Here is an 18,373-nt window from a genome sequence, read left to right on the forward strand (position 1 = left end):
CCCAAAAGTTACGAGGTAAACCACTACATAAGAGCATTGTACGAGCCATATCTTCTAGTGTTCTATTCATACGTTTAACGACACCGTTTTGTTGAGGAGTTCTTGGTGCAGAAAAGGTATGTCCTACATCATTAACTCTACAATATTCTATAAAGGCTTGATTTTTAAATTCAGTGCCATGATCCGTACGAATAGACATAAGGTTGGTCTGTGGGAAATAACCTGTATACTTCCCTTATTATTAAGGATTATAACGAATTTTACGAAGATGATTACTAGTCATAAAATAAAAATACATAAACAAAAGTAAAGGATTCAGAAATAACCTTCGGTCCTAGCTTATATGGCCTATGAACAATATCGCAATGATATTCTCCTATCAGTTGCACCCAAGACGATATGAGATATGCCCTTTGATTGTGCTAGAATCGATCCAAAATTTTCTGTAAAAATTTAGGTTTTTGTGTTTTTTCTGATGAGAGAGGAGGCACCAATGGCTTAGCAAAAATTAGGTTAGAATAATGTTCTCCCTCACTCCCTATAAACCGTGTATTAGGAAGTAATTAGGGTAGATCATCTTCTTTTAATTTTCGGCCCATTTGACCGAAATAAGGAGTATATTTCCTTATTTTCGGTTATTCCAAAAATGTATAAAATGTGTTAAATTGTCATCTAGTGAGGATCGAACCCATGACCTCTTGGTTTGTATACCCTCACTATTACCACTATGACACATTCATCTTGTTGATATTAAATATAACCGATTACATTTAATTACGAATTAACAGATTAATTCGTCCAAGCTAACATTACATACATTTAATTAAATATAACTTATTATATTCAATTTACGAATTGACAGTTAATTCGTCTCAACTAATATTATTTAATCTTCATTAAATAATTGTCTCATCAACACATTGACTAACTATTTAGTCATATTGGGCATCAATGTGATCATATTTCCATAACCACATCTCTCAAACACATCCTATAGGTGTGACCTTTAGGGACCAGTTGATCACCACCATCTGTATGATAATAACGTCAAACTTTCTATCAAGCCAACCGTTATTAGGTAAACGTTAATCAACTGATTAAATATACGAAATATACCCTTGTGAACCTGTAAGAGATTTACAAATGTTATCACACTAATTTGTGGAGGACACAAGCTCCAACATAGTCTTATATTTATTTTGAACAAGTTTCATAAGACAATCAAATTCATCAAAAGTCTCATCTTTTGAATGAAGAAAGATAGGCCATACATACCTTGAGTAGTCATCTACGAGGACAAAGACATACCTGGATCCTCCTCTACTTCTTACCTTCATAGGACCACATAAATCTATGTGTACTAGTTCCAAGGCTTGATTTGTGCTTACTACTCTTTTTGATTTGAACGATGATCTCACATGTTTGCACCAAGCACAGGTGTCACACATCTTTTCTTGGTCAAACTTGATCTTAGGTAGTCCTTAAACCAAGTCCCACGTCTTGAGTTTGTTCAAGGTTGGTGAGCTAATGTGACAAAACCGCTTGTGCCATAAACAAGGATCATCAAGTGTAACTTTCATGCATGTAAAAGAGTTAGTAGGCACAACATTTAAATCTACCATATACACATTCCTTTTCCTATGCCCTTCAAGGATAATATTGCTCGTACCTTCAATAATAATGCGACAAACATCTGTATGAAAAACAACCTTGTTACCTTTGTCTCATAGTTGAGATATGCTAAGTAGATTATACTTGAGACCATCCACTAGATAAACATCACTGATTGCGTGTGATTTAGAAATTCCAACTTTGCCCACACCAATCACTTTACCCTTCTTGTTGTCCCCAAAAGTCACATTTCCTCCATTGAAAGGTTTGAGTGAAAGAAACAAATTCTCATCTCCAGTCATGTGTCTTGAACAACCACTGTCAAGATACCATTGGTTGTTTTCTTTCACTATAACCTGCAAAAGGATTAGATACAGTTTTTAGGTACCCAAGCTAAGTTGGGTCATTTACGGTTAGTTACCCTATATACTAAATCCTTTCGTACCCAAACTTGTCTAATGGTCATATTTCTAAATCTTGGGTAGTTTTGTTTAGGAGGAGTTCTAGGTTTAGGGATTTCTCTAGGTCTAGCGATTTCTCTAGGTCTCACGTATCCATTCTCCTTGTGTTTAGGGTTACTTTGTTTAGACTGAAAAGGAGTTTGTGAGGTGCTGGGTTTTTTGGTGTAATCAAAAGCCATATCGTAGAACCAACGAAAGTTATTATTCCTTTCTTTGCTAGGTTCATCTATAGGGGATACTTCGTCCTCGACTGTTGTGTCAACCGTTTTAACAAATTCGGTATTTTTTCGTATATCACGTACACGATTGTCTTGGATGTGACCCGTATGACCACAATAATTGCAAATCAGATATTCAGGAAGATCGGCATATTTTCTTTTTCTAAAATCATGATCCGAAGGTGTTGATTTGCATTTAGAGTGATCTCTACAGCTGTAGCACTCATGTCCTAACCCCATCTTCATATTATTGTAAGATTGTTCGGTTAGGAAGTTTAGGACTTTTGTGCTACCTTCCCATTTATCATGGACCTTTCTTGTGTGTAGAAGTAAGTCCTCTTATTATTTTAATCTCCTCATGACATTTCGTGTGATCTAAGTCATTTTCCTTCTTGAAATTATCACGAAAGTCTTGGAACCTTTTGTTAAGAATAAATACAACATCCGAATGTTGTTTCTTAACATTGATCATGCCAGTTTTAGATTCCTTCAATTGCTTTGTGAGAGAATAATTTTCTTTCTTTTGGTCTAAAATCACTGCTTCATCAGATGTGATTTTAGTCTCTAAAAGTTCTTTGGCTTTTCTAAGTTCTAAAGTTATAGCTTCATTAGCTATAACTTTGGGTTGAAGGTGCTTAATATTGAGCTTTAGATTTGAAGTTATAGCTTCATTAGCTATAACTTTAGATTCTAATTCCTTTTTTTCAGCATTAGCAATATCTAATGTTAACTTCTTAGCTTTTGCCTTTAGAATATGATTCTCCTCAGCAATACCAAGAATCTGTTCTTTTAGATCCTTTAGTTCCATATCCTGTTCGTGACATTTATCGAGGGATTGCTCAAAAAATTCAATTAGGGCATTTTTGGATAATTTCTTAACACGGTTTTTGAGTTCAAGATAACTAACCTCTTCATCGTCATCTTCATCTGATTCTCCCAGAAAGCAATAATTTGAGTGAGAGTTCGTGCTATCATCGTCGCTGTAAGAGATTAGGTCAAGACTAACGCTGCTGAGACAAAGGTTGGCTACTTCGTCATCTTCAGATCCTTCATCATCTTCTGAGTCAAGATCTCCCCAACACGAAGCCATCATTACTTGCTTGAACTCCTTCTTTGTCTTCTCGCGTTTTGCCTTCTCTTTAATCTTCTCCCATGTTGGACAATCCTTAATCATGTGATCAGATTCTCCACACTTGAAGCAACCTCTATTAGCAAATGATGATTTTGATTCTGTTGTTTTCTTGTTAAAGGACTTGTTGTTGTTAGAAAAAGACTTTGATTGTTTGTTTCGAAAGATTCTATTTTTGAAACGTCGTTCAAACAAGACGAACTCATCTTCTATGTCGGAGCTAACATCTTTGCTTTTCAAGGCTATATTTTTACTTCTACTCAGTTGTGCTTCATCAGCATTTAGAGTGATTTCGTGGGCCATGAGAGCACCTATGAGTTCTTGGTAGGATAGGTTCTCAAGATCTTGCGATTCCTCCATTGCTGTGACTTTGGCACGCCACTTTTTAGTTAGGCTCCTAAGAACCTTCCTAGCAATGTCCTCGGTGTTGAACTTTCTTCCTAGGTTCTTCAATTCATTTATGATGCTTGAAAAACGTGCAGACATACTATTTAAGGACTCATTTGGCTCCATACTGAATAGCTCATATTTCTGTATTAACAGATCTATGCGGTGTTTCCTAACAATGGAAGTACCTTCATAAGCTAATTCAAGGCCGTCCCATATTTCTTTGGCCATTGAGCACGAAGAGAAGTGATAGAATTCTGCAGTAGTCATGCCGTTTTGCAACAGGCTTATTGCTTTAGAATTTTTTTCGGCCTTCTTGTAGTCAGCCTCGACATAATCCTCTTCCTTTTTCTCGTAGGTAGTGCCTTCAGTGGATGCAACCAAAATTTTATGCGGTCCGTTTTGGATAATCCTCCAGCACTCCCAATCATAACCCTTCACATAGTGAGTCATCATGTTCTTCTATAAACCATAATTCTTCCCATCAAAGACGGGACACTTGAGGTATTTGGAATCCACTTATCACGTGATAGGCAGCGGAATATAAAACGATAAGATAGACAGATCAGCCTCGTTGCGGTTAGGCAATCAAGAGCACGAGGCTCTGATACCAATTGAAGAGTCTATCGATCCGAAATACTGGAGAGGCGGGGGGGGGGGGATTGAGGATTAAAAACTATGACCTAAGTTTATTGATTAAACTTTAACTAATTAACTAACTAACGAATATAAACGAACGAAAGAAGGAGACACACGGATTTTTGAAGTGGTTCAGTTTCACAAATTGAAACCTACGTCCACTATTCTCGATTAATAAATTTAGTACCTTTTTACGGATTACAAATTTACTAATCCAACTCGTACAACTAACCCTAGTTGTAACTCAAGTGAGTACCGTTAAATACTCGAGTGACTAACTTACGCTAATAACAAAAGCACGAATGATTCTTCTAAAAGTTCACGTTAATGAACGAGTAAGAAATCAATTAAGCACTATTATCTTATAACGATAACGAAAGAACGAATGCACGAGTTTATAAAATACACGACCTTTCTCGAAAAATAACAAAACGGTTTTCTTGCTTTAAAACACGATTTTTGCTTTTTGAAAATAAATCAAAGTTATGCTCAAAGGTCTTACTTTTTAATGTTGCAAAGTGTAGAGTATTTATAGCAAAAGAGAAGCAAGGCTCACGGTTTCATGAAACTCTAGATGGCCGAATAATAGGATATGTAAATAGAATCATATCTTATTATTTTTATCCATAAAATCTTAAGAAAAGATATAAGTTGTTAATAGATTATCTTATCATATATTCACCTAATATTCTTTCCTTAATGCTAGATATGCCGAATAACAATAAGGAAAAAATCATAACAACTTTCCTTATTTTATTTAAGCAATCTCTTAGAAAAGATATAGGATAATTATAAGATAATCCAATCAAATATATACTTAATATATTTTCCTTAAACCTTAAGATAGCCGAAATATATGATATGTAAACAAATCATATCATATTATTTCTATCCTTAAAATCTTAAGAAAAGATAGTGAATAACTAAAAGATAGTTTTATCAATTATTCACCTATTATCTTTTCCTTAAATCTTAAGATATGATAAGATTTTTCCATAACAAAAATATCCTTATCATATATAACCATATCATGCTAAATATAAAAGATATGTTAAGATAATCCTAGAGAATAAAATCTTAGCAATAATCAATTTATATCATTAGGTCTACACGAAAACCACACGGCTCATAGGCCTCGTTTTTCGTGAAAACCCTAGCATGGCACTAGGTTAGATTTAGGGTTTAAGAGTGGATAGTATTAGAAACCCTAATTATTAATATGACTTAACTCATAAGTTGATTCAACAAAATTACTAATTATAAGCTTAAAATAAAACCACACTCAATATGAATAAAAGCTTCCTTGTAAAATAAATACTTTTTGCTAAAACATTTAAAAGAGACAAAAACATTTTTCAAAAACAATTTGAAAAACATTTTAGTCGTGTATTGTATAAACTTGACATCTCAATGTTATAGTAGAAGAGCTATAACATTGAGCTCTTTCACAAGTAATGTTATAGCTGTCAAGCTATAACTTTACTAATATAAAAAATTCATTCTTATGTTACCATTACGAGATAATCACCTATACTATTCTAATCTTCTTAGGAGATCTTCAAGTATAGGCTACTTCATCATTCAAGCTTGATTTAATTCTTAGACGAACTCCGTCTTCTCGTGATGCTTGAATAATGCTTCCGAAATCTTTTGAAATCTTGATCCGTACTTGAGGGCTTGACAAAATATAATCTTGTATACTTTAATCACAATTATTAAAGCTTGATAGATAGTAAGTCTAATATGAAGGACCAAACAAACAATTACGCGCAACGAGTATATAAAAAGTAAAGCACTCTTGACATCATCAAAACATAAACATATATTCTATATGGTTCAACACCTCCACATTTAGACCCTCTAAGTAATAATTTACAAACAAGATGCAACGTGTATGAAATACAACTAAACATATGAACAAGATAAGTGAATGCATGAGTGAACACATATATACATTTCTAGTCTAAATGCACACAATATCTAGTCCTAAAAACACACCAACAACAAACACATATCCAAAACGGTTCCCAAAGGGAACACCCACATCAGATATCCCACCCTCCTCCATGCTTATATATACAAAAAGAAAAGGAAGGAGAAAGGAGAAAGGATTAGAAGAATTTTACCAAACGTCTTCTCCGATGCTCGCATGTGTTGTCGATAAAAAAGGTTAGGACAAATGCAATATATATAATATAAACAATGCAAATTTTTGGAATTTTTGAAAATTTTCAATTTTTAGTCATTTTTGCAATTTTCTCAAATTAACAAGCAAATATATACAAATATAAACAATATGCACAAAGTGGATATTTCCCTCCCCAAACTTGAAATTTACATTGCCCTCAATGGAACAAAGTATAGGAGAGAATGGAAAATTAAAGAACATATTTTTGTATTTTGTCAAATTTTTCAAAATTAATAGCATGTTTTTGTGGTTTTTTCAAGTTTTTCAAATTTTTATGGTTTTTATATAATGAATCCCCTTCCCACACTTAAAACGTGACATTGTCCTAAATGGAACAAGTGTAGGGAGGGAATTAAAATGCAAGTAAAGTATAAGTAAGTAAGTGTGGACATGGGCCACAGGCTGGTCTGTGGATTTGGGCCACCTACCGATCTGCGGTCACGGGTCACCTGCACGCCAAGCCAATCTGTGGACATGCAGCGGTCTAGAAAGCCACGCTCGGATCGCTTTAGATCGGTCGGTTTCATCTCGGTACAGGTCTCGAAACGATTAGAGATATTCGGAGTCGCCACCAAGCATTTGTGGGATGCTTGGAACCCGTTCGAATCCACTTTATACCTAGGTCAACCAAGGCAAAAAGCAGTGTTTGACATAGGCACTAAAGATAAGGACTCGTCCCCCTTTTAGCATTCTATGCCTAAAATGACTCTCGTACGCCTTGGATAAGGCCATCCACTATCCAAAGGTTCTGAGTAAGGGATGAGGGTACGTATTGGGAAGCCCTTTAATCGGACACCCAATCCCGCCCGCGTTAGCGGCCTCTACTGATCGATCGTGGTTGTTTAAGTGCAAGAGTTGATAAAACGGTAAATGCATGAATGCACATCCAAAAGTTTAACCTAACATGTGAGAGCTTTCTATATCGGTTGATTTAATCCAAGTATCAAGTATAAGGTGTCAATTTGGATTTAGATTGATTTGCATGTGAGAACGGAAATTAAACATCCATTTACCAAATTCGGGTTATGATGCTTAACACGATCCGTTTATTTGAAAGAGGGTGTCAAATGACAAAGTGTAAAAACATAAGCTTGTCAATCTGATCCGTCATGTATTCGGATTAATCGTAATCGGGATCGTCCTAGATAAATGCTAAAACGGGACAGAACAGTGCCAGGCAGCCCTGTTAAGGTGCAAGCCTATTGGCGAGATAAAGGGCTCTGCCCAGGTTTTAAAATATGAAAACAGGAGTTGCCTTGGGGCGCGAGCCATGAGCCGACCCAAGGAGCGTCTCCTGGTTGTTTGAAAGGTTGTTTAAAACCGTTTTTTGTGATTAATGATTTGCAAGTATGGTTTTAATGACTCGGAATAATTACTATTATGTTAGTAATATTCGTTGTCGGATTTGCATGTTTGAAAAGCATTGTTTACAAATTGAAATGTAAAATGTTTGATTTGAAATAAATATGTTAAGTTCATTTCTTTGTAATTAGTCAAGTTTGTCATCGTACTCGGATTAAATCAACATGGTATAAAGAACCAAGGATGATTATGAATTATGACTAATATATTTACAAATGTAAACAAATGAGAAAAATGGTAAAAAAAAATAAAAGGGGGTAAAAATACCCTTTAATTTGTAATTAACCAATAATATAATCGAGTCACGGAATAAACCGTCATGGTATAAAGAACCAAGGATGATTTTTGTAATGGTCAAAATATGTTTATCATAAAAATGTGTTAAAATGGTAAATAAAAGAAAGGAATTTCCTTTAAAATGTAATTAACCAATTAATATCACCGAGTCACGGATTAAACCGTCATGGTACATGGAACCAAGGGTGATTATAATTTATGGCTAAAAAGTTTGTCATAAAAAATGATTTGAAGCATTTGAAATGGTAAAAACCGATTACAAATAAGAAAGAAATAAAGAGGAAAGACGAGAACAAACACGGATGAGTCTGACCCGATAACCCACAAGAGGCGCGAGCCTCTTTGCATAGCAAAGGGCTTCTGTCTCGGGCCAAAACTCGGTTTTGGCTCGTCTAACCTATATTTGAATCGTGTTATGCATTGTTCATGCATATAAACTCATGAAAACAGTAAAGACATGAAATAAGTGAGATATTTACACCCTCAAACTTACGTGTATTGATGTTTGCGAAGTAGATGACTTTAGAGACGGTTTTCTCGTTGTGACTAATCTTGATCAAAGAAGTTTAAAAAGGTGCCTTAAAAAGGATTTAGTTTTGAAAATATGTTAATTAAAACATGTTGATTGATGTTGAGTTGGTCGAATGGGTCGGTCGAATTCACGGCGACGGTACCAAACAAAATGTGTAAGGCTTGTGTTTACGATCGGTAGGTCGTAAACACGTGTCGATTTTGTGACTTAGGAAGTCGGGTCTAGAAGTTTAAGGGAGAAGGAGGGGGCGGACGCTCGCGTGAATGTTGTAGTGTGTGATGGTGGGTATTTATAGAGAAATGGGGGATGGTAGGTCGGTCGATTTTGCTTGGAGGCTAAGGAGACACCCCAAAGAGGCGCGAGCTACCTTGTGATGGAAGGGGGTGTACTGTCCCTTTCGCAAATTTGGATTTTGCATTTGTTTTAACCAATGTTTTGTTGGTTGTGATTTGTGGTCTTTGAGGTTTGCTTAGCCATGTAAGCTTACTCTTAGGTGATATTTGGGGTAGATATTTTGTGTATTTGACTCGGGTTTGACCCGTGTGAGTCGGGATTTGAATTTCGAGTCGGTTTTTAGCTCGATGTCGATTTAGACTCTAAATAGGGTCATTTTAATGGAAATGGCATGATAAAAACATTCATGGCATTATTTTTGACATTCGAGATTTGGTTTGACTAGGGTTGACTTAGGTTGACTCGAGTTGCGGATTTCTGAGTCGATTTTCGGTCTGAAGACGGTTTTGAGTCTAATTAGGGTCATTTTAACGGAAATGACATGATATAGGTATTCATGGCATTATTTTTGACATTCGGGATTTGGGTTGACTCAGGTTGACTCGAGTTGTGGGTTTCTGAGTCGGTTTTGGGTCCGAAGATGGTTTTAACTCTAAATAGTGTTATTTTAATGCAAATGAAGTTAGAAAACCATTTTTGAAATCATTTTTCATATTCGAGTAGTGCATTAAACCGTCTCATGTATAGCCAATCCACGCACACATATCAAAAACATGTGACAGTCTGATCATCATCGAGTGGTTTTTGGAAGGTGCAGATACTGGGTATCTAAGAGCCCCCACTTTGACTGAGGCTTGGACACGGCAAAAGTTAAAGTATGGCCTCCAGGTCAATCGAAGATTACAACCTGAAGACCATTGCGACGTCGAGCGACTCAAAAGGGTTTGAGCCAAGGACCTGCCGTCGGGAATGGCGACGTCGAGGCGACTCGAGGATTCGAGTCAAGGACCTGCCGTCGGGAATAGTTTAGAGTCTGTCGACTTCTGTTTCAGGTCTTTTAAAGTCCATTAGACTACGTATAAAGGCTCGCCAACCATAAGAAGGAGTCATATCTGAGGCATCTTCGGGATATGTTCTTGAATCTTTTGCGCGCAAAGGCTCGCCAGCCGGTGTTGAAGGTGCGTTTTGAGGCTCGTCAGCCATAGAAAGGAGTCATACCTAAGGCATCTTCGGGATATGTCCTTGAATTGTTTCTTGTGTGCGTGCAAAGGCTCACTAGCTATGTTGATGGTACATTTTGAGGCTCGCCATCCATGTTGAAGGTGCGTTCTGAGGCTCGCCAGCCATGTTGAATGTCGAATGATCGACTGCAGGAAATAGCCTGAAACATCGGGCTTATTTCAAGATATTGTCCGGTAATGACTTCCAACCAGGTTGAGGTTGATAGGTTTGGCTAGGGAGCCACGATCTCCAACTTGCTGGGGTCCTAAATGAACTCCGTGGGGATAAATCATCTGAGCAAGGCTCTCTTGAAGACCATTTAGGGAGAGCGTTGCGTCGAGATCATGAATGATGTTGTGAGGATCTTTGAAAAACCTGTGTGACTTCTATTTGAAAATCGGCACCCGCTGGGGAGTTAAATACTTCTCAGGACTCGCCAGGGATATACGTTGCTGCTCGTTGGAAGGTAGCGTATGCCATGTAATTGATGCGGTTGAAGCCCTTGGACTTGACGGGTTGCCGTTTGTTGGGAAGAACCCAGTACTCAGTTGGAGTGAGTTTGTCTTCTCAAGATCACCTCCATGGTCAGTGACCACACAAATCTGCGATCGCATAGACAAGTACGTAATATGCAAGCATATAAGCACGTAAGCACATAAGCATGTGAGCAGTTAGCATATGAGCAACTAGCATGTAAGCATATAAGCACGTAAGCACATAAGCATGTGAGCAGTTAGCATATAAGCAACTAGCATGTAATATCCCACGCGAGGGGAGTTAAAAGTTTCGAAAGTCGTGAAGCTTGAAAGCTGTTAAGAGTTGGAATTTGTTGCTCGTAGATCCGTGATTTGATAGATTAGAGACACGTGAGTGTTGTGACACAGACGCATACTGACAGATTGACAAAAGGCGATCGTGAAGGTGATGCAAATGGCAGTATCGACAGAACACGGGGGTGACTCTGACAGACTTTGCACATGTAAGTGCAACTCCTAGCCAAGAAAGGGTGACAACGCGTATCAAATCCCCGAGGTAGAAGGTTTGCTTGGCTGGGGAACATGAATTGATTATCTTCTTCAGACATCTTTGCCTCCGTTTGCTTGTTTTGAGATCCCTTCTCGAGTTTTGATGATTCGGAGAGCGGAACCAAGACCTTATCGTCGTCCGAACCGAGCACTAGGCTATGGGCGTTTTTTTTTGGACTGTAGGTTAGACTCGAAAGATGTTTGAGGGTAAAGGATGGGTGGCGTCTTGAAAGAGAAGCCCCCAGAGTGATGAGGTGAGAATTTTGACAAAAGGATGGATGGGCGACGTCTTAAGGAAGAAGCCCCCAGTAATGAGGTATAAGATTAATTTTTGTAGCTGGGTGGGCTGCTTTTGAGGATTAATGTTGATGGTTGAGATTGAAAGGGGTATGCGGTTGTGTTATTTTTGGGGGACTGCCTACGTATTCGCGTGTTTGCGAAATCAAATCATATCGTAGTTCTGAGCTGGTTATTGAGGATGGAAAATTGGAAATGTTGTGAAAGGAGTATGCGGTTGTGCACTTGTAATAGGATTGCCTACGTATTCGCGTGTGTGCGAAATCAAACCAGGTCGTAGTTCTGAATGTGTGTGCCTAAGCGAGTTGTTAGGACCTTAAAGTGATTTTAAGGTGTATGGTTGTGTCGTTGAAGGATTGCCTACATATTCACGTGAAGTGAAATCAAACCAGATCGTAGTTCAGAATGTGTGTGCCTAAGCGAGTTGTTAGGACCTTAAAGTGTGAGGATCACGATGGTAAATGCCGTTTGGTGACTCGAAAAATTGATTTGAGGGAATTCCCCTTGATCATACATCGAAGAGGTGTAATTTGTGAAAATGTTCCTTATCATGTGAGCACACTAAAAAGTGGACCCTAAGGGTAGATTAGGTATGTCCCGTTCTCGGTAGCAAAGCATTCGAGGACTCCGTATCTGGGTCAGGGTGAAAATGGCTTCGACATTATGGAATGTGGAGATTGGTAATAATAGGTTCGTTTGACAGATAAAAATCTGGAGCTGAGGGTCACGACGGTGAATTCTGTTTGGTGACTCGAAGGTTGATTGGGTAGAAATCCCTCTTGATCATGAATCGAAGAGGCATAATTTGTGAAAAGATTTCTTGTTACATGAGCACACTAAAAAGTGGTCTCTAAGAATGAAATGTGCATGTCCCATTCCAGGGAGCAATGTTTTTTGAAGACTCTATATCTGGGTCAGGGTGGAAATGGCTTTGACATTATGGAATGTGAAGCTTGGTAATGAGAGGTTTGTTTGGCAGATAAAAATCTGGAGTTTGTATTTTGTGGTGTTTAGGCCGATGGGTTAAGGCTTGTAATGTGGTGCGGAATGGGGTCTCAAGCTTGATGTGGCCTGAGCACGAAATGGCTGGTAATTAATGTGGGATCAGATTCCCATGTCTGGACCTTAAAAGTTAAGGTGTGATATTAGGAGCTTGAGGGGAATCCTCAGAAGCCTAGATAAGTCTCCCTATAGCAGTCTCTAGAAGGGCTTAGGGGTGAAGCTGTGTTGGTTATGATTTTGAGGGGAATCCTCAGGATCCTAGATAGGTCTCCTTGTAACAGTCTCTAGAAAGACTTAAGGGTGAAGTAGTTTTGGTTGAGGTTTTGGTGTTTGGTGTTTTGGACTCATCGGTCCGAGATTTGGTGTGTTGGACTCATGGGTCCTGGGCTTTAGATTTGTTGGTCATGGACTTGGTGTTTCAGACGTATTGGTCCTGGGTTTTGGACTTGTTGGTCCTGGACTTTTTATTTTGGTGTTGGACTTGTTGGTCCGAAGTTTGAAAAGTGACGGTTTTTAAATCCACCATTTAAGTCTTGGTGAAGATAACGAATTTGAATTTCGTTATTTCATTTTCTTGAAAGTGACGGTTTTGAATTTCTTCATTTGAAATTGTGGGAAATAACGAATTTTGAATTACGTTATTTCGTTTTTTTCTTTTGGCTTTAGCCTAACATTTTCTTGGACGTTTGTTTGTGTTTTTGGGGATTTTGGCCTTTCGAGAAAGGGTTCAATCCGGTTTTATTTTGATTTTGGCTTAAGTCTTGGCCTTGACCTTGGGTGAGTAGCCTTTGGCTTTGGCATTTGCTTTGAGTGAATTGACTTTGGTTTTTGCTTTGACTTTGGCTTTCGCCTTTGTTTTGGCTTGGATCAATTGGTTCTTTGTCGTCCGTCGTTCGAGGAAGGTAAAGGTGTAAACGGGGATGTACTCGTTGGTGAGAAGTTGATACTTGGTGATGGGATGTTTTTGTGGGGAATGGGCTTGCCTTCCGTCATTGATCATGAACAAGGAGATGTTCTGGTTTGTTATCTGGGTTCGTCGTAGAATCCCTTTGATAAAAGCTCGGTCTAGATTGGGTGCTAGTGAAAGATTTCTATTGTCAGACATGGAATAGGTAAAGAAATGGACACGGAGTTTCGAGTCCTCTGCTTACTCGGTACGGAACGTCACTTGAGTGTACTCACATTGAATTAGAACATGTTGTATGCTTTAAATCAATTCTCGAATTAATTCTCGTTGTCAACGGGAAATGGTAAAGGGGAGAATATATGATAGTTGAAAATCGTGCTTTTATTTAGATAAATAAGATGTTAGCACAGGCTCGATGAATACGTGTGAATCATGGGGCCAGCCCCCAATTTGTCACTTAGGAATAAAAGGACAGACACTAGGATAGATATGAGAAAGCCTAAGACTCGGACTCGGACTCGGACTCGTTCTCAGATACGAACTCCTAATCATCGCTTTCCTCCTCGAAGGTCTCTTTCGCAGCATCCAGCGGCTTGAATGTTTGATCTTGAGCGTTGACCCACTTGAGCACTTCACTCTCGTTGTTGGGGATAATATGAGGACAATAGTCAATGAGACTTCTATCTCCTTGCAGAATGAGATGTTCATGAGGGTTATTTTCATCAATTGGTTGGCCTAGGGATGAAGCTACCTATTCATGGTTGTCGATCATATTTTGAATAACATATTTCAGTTTGAAGCATGTTTCAGTGTCATGACCTTTTGCTTGATGATATTGGCAATAGGCATTGCCGTCCCAAAAACGGGTCTTCCTGCATTCAGACGGGTCCGGAGTAGGCCCGATTGGTTGTAGCTTCCCTTCAGTCACAAGTTTTTGAAGAGCTGCGGCATAGGTTGTGTTGAGTCTAGTGAATGTCTTTTGAGAACGTTCAACCTTGCTGTTTGACTTGAGACATCCGAGAGGATTGTCTTGACTGAGAGGTGCAATTATGATTTTTCCAGCTTCAATCATATCTTGAATGACATGCTTGAGTTTGAAGCAGGATTCGGTGTCCTGGCCCTTGCCTTGATGGTATTGGCAATAGGCATTTTCGTTCCAGAAACGGGTTCTTTTGTTTTCCGGTTTGTCCGGAGTCGGACCAATGGGTTGAAGCATTCCTTCTGAATTAATTATCCCCAGAGCGGTGCCATATCTTATTCCCGGATCTGTGAATACCCTTTGATGTTTTACCATGATTCCAACATTGGTGTTTTTTGGGACATTTTTGTAAGTTTTGTTTTTGTTTTTGTCAGTCCTGGGCGGAAGCAGGATTTGGTCATTGTAAATGGGAAGTTTTTGGAAAGTTGCTTGGTATTTTGAAGGGGTATTTGGCGAGGCAATTTCATGTTCTTTTTTGGTGGGTTCATAGGTGTGCGAACCATTAGATGATTCCTCATTTTTAACAGTTGTTGGCTGGTGAATGGAGGGTTGGTTTCTCCTTGGTGGTTTGCTTCAGGTTCGTTTTCAGCATTACCAAACCTCTTCTCCAAATTAGCTACCCGGGTGTTCAAATCATCGATAGCCACTTGCAGCTTTGAGGATATGTTGTTAACGGAGACGAAGAGCATCATTATAGCGCTCTGTATGCCATCTTCGTCAATTGCATGAATTTTCTCATCGTCAGGAGAGATGAGATGAGAGCAGTCTAGGAAAGATTCTTGACTGTGTCCAATAGGGTTTTCTGGAGGGTTGTTTTTGTTGTTTGCTGAGGGAGGTAGTGGTGGTAATTCACCCTTTTTGATCATATCAAGGATGACACCTTTTAAGGGGAGACACATTTCAGTGTCATGTCCACGACCTTGGTGATATTGACAAAATAGGTTTCTGTCCCATCTACGTCCTCGCTTGTTTGGTAGAGGGTCTAGATTTGGACCAATTGGTTTGAGCTTTCCTTTGGAGATTAGCCTTTCCAAGGCTGTGGCATAAGGCATACCCAAATCAGGTAAGGACCTATGAGGTCGTCTGGTTTTGGTTGGTGGAGAACCTAAGGAATTGGCTTCAGTGGTTTTGGTAGCCTTCCAAGTAGGGTCGGTTTTGTCGTTGGCAAGTAGCCGGCTTTCAAGGAGCTTAACCCATTGCTCAATATCAGAAGAGGGAAAATTCCCGGTTATCATTTTGTCCTCAACTTGGGAGAGACGAGTGCTCAAGTCTTCCATGGTAGATAGGAGTCGAAGGACCATGTTGTTGGTTTCAACAGAAGTTATGGCGGATGAAGGTTGATCAGCTTCTTGAGTTCCTGGTTGGCAATTGATGGCACCCAAGGGATTCCTATTTGACATAATGATAGGCGTTATAACTTGTCTTGGCAAGGGATTGCACAAACAAAGGCAAGTACGACACATATGTATTAAAGGCGGTTATGTCGTGAAGACGCGATAGTGTGACTAGGTTATGAGTTCATTAGAGATTGTGAATGACCTCTTGTGTTTGAACTCTTGGTGAAGGACTTTGAACTTAGAGTCGAGTGTCAACTTTTGCATAGTGATGCCTAGACAGACGACTTCTGACGAGATTTGGAGGTTTGTTGTTGGCGTGACGCCGTTGGACAAGACATGTACACAAACTTGACCTTTGACCCGTAATGTAGAGGAAAGATGGGTTTAATACCCGAGAGGTTTTTACTCTCCTAACAATATTGAATATGTCTCAACAATTAGGCGACACGACCTAGACCAGAAGGTAGGTACTAACTTCGGCAGAGACTCGACGTTATCGAGACGACTTGACTTGAAATCGACTGGACTCCAATCGACTCGAGGCTGAATCGGAAAGGTGGACTGAAATTTTCGAAAGTAGAAATTTTCAACAAGATTCATTTGTCGTTTTATGGATGGCTTGCGAAGAGTAGGGATCTCCGAAAGTCGATCAGTTGAAGAGTTGTCTTACGTTTGTTTTTAAAAGACGGTTTGAGTTTGAGTTTGCGGCGGCTCTGAAAATAATGTATTGTTTTCGAAGACGGTTTTTGAAATTCCGAATCACGGATTTGAAAATCGAGAATTGAAGAATTTGGAATTGTCATCACAATGGCCATGAAAACGGTTAAATTTGTTTTCAAAGAATTGATTTTGAATTGATATTTGAAAACGGTTAAATTTGTTTTCAAAGATTGAGTTTTGACTTGAAATCTGAAAACGGTTAAATGGTTTTCAAAGATTTGATTTTGAATTGAAATTTGAAAACGGTTAAATTTGTTTTCAAAGATTTGATTTTGAATTGAAATTTAAAAACGGTTAAATTTGTTTTCAAAGATTTGAAACTGGATTTGAAATTTAAAAACGGTTAGATTTGTTTTCAAATGATTGATTTTGAATTTGAAATTTGAAAACGGTTAAATTCGTTTTCAAAGATTTGATTTTGAATTTGAAATTTAAAAACGGTTAAATTTGTTTTCAAAGATTTGAAATTGGAAATTATGAGGGTTGAATTCGTCATTACGACGGGTTAGAAAACCGTTTTAACCTTTGAAAGAAGGTATGCAAATCGAAAAGTGTGAGAATTGAAATCGTCATCACGACGGCTTAGAAAAGCCAAATTTGATTTCGAAAACGAGATTTGAAATTTGGAAAATTGTACGGGTTGAAATCGTCATTACGACGGTTTGAAAAAGATTTTTGTTTAAAAAATGATTTCAAATTTTGAAAATTCGAGGGTAGAATTCGTCATTATGACGGCGTAAAAAGGTGCTTTGAGAATGCAATGGTCGACAAGGGACCAAGGTTTGAAACGACCATTACGACGAAGTAAAAGGGTATTTTGAAATGGTTTGTAAAAACCGAGTTTGAAAAATCGTCATTACAACGACGTGAAAAGGCGCATTTGAAATTGGTTATAAAAACCAGGTTTTGAAATGCCCATTATAACGGCATAAAAAGGTGTTTTGGAATGGTTGTAAAAAACCGGGTTTGAAAATCGTCATTACGATAGCCTAGAAAGGCGTGTTGAAATGGTTGTAGAAACCCAGGTTTGAAAATCGTCATTACGACGGCCTAGAAAGGCGTGTTGAAATGGTTGTAGAAAACCGGATTTGAAAATCGTCATTACGACGGCCTAGAAAGAGGTGTTGAAATGGTTGTAGAAAACCGGGTTTGAAAATCGTCATTACGACTGCCTAGAAAGACGTGTTGTTTGAAATTATTGTAGAAAACCGGGTTTGAAAATCGTCATTACGACGGCCTAGAAAGGCGTGCAGCGGTCGGCGAGAGACCGAGGTTTGAAATGGCCAATATAACAGCGCGAAAGGGTGTTTTTGAAAGTTTGAAATTACACGGAAGGACTTATGATCACATAACATATAAGCACTCGCAGCTCATTATATTATGCATAATGCTGACACGGGTTTTGGCTTAAAGGGTGGGTTACACACCAAGCAATCAAACCCCGATTTTCGAGAGGGATACCAATCCAAACAAAATGGGTAAGGAGGGTGCCCTAGCCTCGTGCTCGAAGGTAATGAAAGCTCTTTGACGAAACATAAATGTTTAACGTCAACGGTATGCTTGACTCAATCGGGATTCGAAACGTGGGGATGAGAAAACTCACGCCAACGAGACGAGCCAATTGGTCGAAAAGGGTTAGGTTGTGGGCCCGGACAAGGAACCCGACTTATGACCGTAATATCAATTAATGCACTTTAACTACGACCTCGTTCGAGTTTCACCTCTAAGGATCACAAAGACACAAGTGTCCTAGTTTTCCGCAGCGGAGTCACCAATCTGTGGACATGGGCCACAGGCCGGTTTGTGGATTTGGGCCACCTACCGATC

This window comes from Silene latifolia, chromosome 9 (assembly GCF_048544455.1).
Source record: "Silene latifolia isolate original U9 population chromosome 9, ASM4854445v1, whole genome shotgun sequence".
NCBI classification, from domain to species: Eukaryota; Viridiplantae; Streptophyta; class Magnoliopsida; order Caryophyllales; family Caryophyllaceae; genus Silene; species Silene latifolia.